Source organism: Urtica dioica, chromosome 7 (genome assembly GCF_054948205.1).
Source record: "Urtica dioica subsp. dioica isolate 48M chromosome 7, U.dioica_male_clone48M_v1_H2, whole genome shotgun sequence".
Taxonomy (NCBI): Eukaryota; Viridiplantae; Streptophyta; class Magnoliopsida; order Rosales; family Urticaceae; genus Urtica; species Urtica dioica.
Genome location: NC_142762.1, coordinates 44,578,400 through 44,581,403, shown reverse-complemented (window position 1 = coordinate 44,581,403; position 3,004 = coordinate 44,578,400).

The following is a 3,004-nucleotide window of genomic DNA, read 5'->3' as shown; positions in this document are numbered from 1 at the left end:
CCCAAACCAAAAACACGATACACCACTTTTCCAACAAATCAATTATGGCTGCTCTGAAAAGCTCAGTCCAATCTTTTCGACTCCTCGAGATCGACCTGATCTCGGCCTTCGATCTGAACCCGCCGACGGGAATCGCCGCCAGCGACGTCAACACCTACGCCATCGTTTCGATAAACACTAACCAGAAGTTCAGGTCTTGCGTCTCCAAATCCACCAACCCGAAGTGGAACGACAAGTTCGTGTTCATCGTCGACGACCACACTCTCAACTCTTTCACCACCGCCGAGTTGGTCGTGGAGCTCTACGCCGCCAGTGAGAAGAAGAAGGAGGACCAGCTTTTGGGGATTTCTAGGGCTTCGCTCTCAACCTTGACCATCAATTGTGGCCGCGACTATCGCTGCAGAGGATCGATCGGAGCGCTTAAGGCTTTGAACGTTCGTCTATCGGAAGGTCTTCATCGTCGTCACAGCGAAGGTGTTTTGCAACTCGGAGTCACGCTCTTGGAAGGCTTGGTTTGCAAGGCGATCAACGAGGCTCCGGCAATTGGATCGCCGATCCACTGCAAAAAGATCGCCCCCGGGAACAAGGTCGCCGATATGTTCGGACATTTGTTCGAAAGTAAGTAGACAATTTCTCTTTCGGCCATAGTTTAGATATTACTTTGTGAAAGTTTTGTATTTATTTTTGGCGCCACTTATTGCAGAGGATAGAACGCGGTTCCTGGAACAACTGTGTTTGAAGACCCGAGTGCTCTTTTTCCCTCTCTAGAGATGTTTGAGAGGTTTTTAGTGAGGCTCGGTTGCAATGGTAAGCCTCCAAAGGGAGAGTTTAGGCTTGACTTTGTGGAGGTTACCCTCAGAGTCCGAGTCCGAGTACGAGTCAGAGTCAGAGTCAGAGTCGGCGTCCGAGTAGAGAAGACATTTTCCCACAATTATTAGTTTGGGCAGTCTTTGTGATTTATGTAATATATTTAATCCAAAGCATACATTGTTTGTACATATTACATTAGTTATGTGAATTGAATCAAAGATAGTCATACAGATGATAGAAGTTTTAGCAGGTGCCAACCTAGTTGGGATGTGTTGGAATTTCTTGATGTTTGATGTATTTGTTACTATTTCTGTGCGTCAATATTTCTTATAATGGATTAACTGGATATGGTTTGATGTCTTGTGTTGGATCCTTGCCAATATCGCTCTAGCGCCTATGTCTTTTTAAAAAAAGAACGAACATTGAAGATTTGATATATAGTATCTCAGATGCATGTAAAAAATTTTGATGAATGAGAAACTGATTTGGTTTAATGGAAGATGGGAGTTTTTGTTACTTGGAGAAGAATATCACAGTACAAAATATCATTCAAGGCGAGCTTAGTAGAAATATGCGGACTGCAGACAAATATCTTGATACATCTATCATTAAATGACTAAATAATGAAATCTGAAAATGTAATAAGAGGCAACATTGATGCAACAGCCTTGATGGTAAGCCATGCCACTCGATGAAGAACTCAATCAGAAATAAGTCTCCACTTTCGACTGCTCATTGGTATGTTGCAACGCCTCAAATGCCCTAATATTGGTCACTCTTCCACGAGGACACTCTAGTCGTGACTAAGTTTGGTCATCATTTTGAGTGACCCAAAAATATCTCATGTGGTGTGTTTATTTGAGAGAACATTATTAAGAAAGAAAAAAGTCAATATATAAAATGCTCTGATGTCCTCAAAACAGAGGACATACCCCAAATGATGTCCCGAAAATATTCGATTGTAGCGTTCTCCGGTTAGAAGACAATTTTAAGCAATTTTCTATAGGAGCACTTTCCATCTTTGATGTAAGGGACTCTTCTTAGACCTTCATCGAGACCTCACATTCCTCTCCAAATCGCTCAGCTCCAAGCATCCTATATGCTCTCTTCACCAAAAAAAAGCCCGGTTCGAGTCTTCACTCAATAATTGCCGCCTAGTTCTCATTATTTTGTCGGCGATCTTTGCTGAGAAAATCAGTTTTGTTTTCTCAGCCTTCCTCAATTTCCATCCATTGGAGAGTGACATTTAGATTCTTTTGTATGGTGATAAACATCTGATACAGCTTTTTTCACTTGTTTTTAGTTCCTCATCTCAATTTTTTTTTTTTATCATGTAAGAAGATATTATCGATATTATGAAAGAGAGTTAAGTATCAATACTGGTGAGCTGGCTGTTGATAGTAGTAGCTAGGTTGGTTATGACTTATATCTAAATTTGTGTGAACCTGATTCTTGAAGCTTTGATATTTCAGTATACTGATTGTGGAAACATTTGCATTGATAAAAAAGACATGAAAAACCAGAGTTAAAGAAAATTTAAATAAAATGTTGTTCCCAAAATAGAAGAGTTCATCAAATTGCCATGTTTGGCTTAGTTCCGTTGTTTGCCTATTATCGCAGACAGCTCTCCGGAACCTGTTGATGCATCAAATTGCCTTCTCCAAAATCCATCACGGTATCTGTTGCATAGTCGGCATAGACATGATATGGTTTAATCGAAGCTCGTAAATGATGAAACACGTATTACTCTTGTCGTACTTTTAGTGTGTGAGAGATTGATTTAAACTGAAATAGCACAGCTTCAAGAATCAGGTTGACACAAATTTTCTGATTGTTAATGTTGATTATTCATAAGTCAACATCAACAATTTAACATTCTATTAATAATAACCTCTCAAAAATAATATCAACAATATCTCCTTACATGATAAAAAGGAGATTGAGAAGTGGAACTAAAAACAAGTGAAAAAGCTGTATAAGAGGTTTAAGCCTTAAGGCAATTCAAAATAATCTAAATGTCACTCCACAATGAATAAAAATTGATCCATTGATGGGATACGGTTAGAAGCCAGTTGAAAATAAAGCAAGCAAGAATAACTACAGGCAGAGCATTTTACAAATTGATTTTTTTTTTCTTCTTTTCTAATGTTCTCCCAAATAAACACCTTACATGAGATATATTTGGCTCACTCAA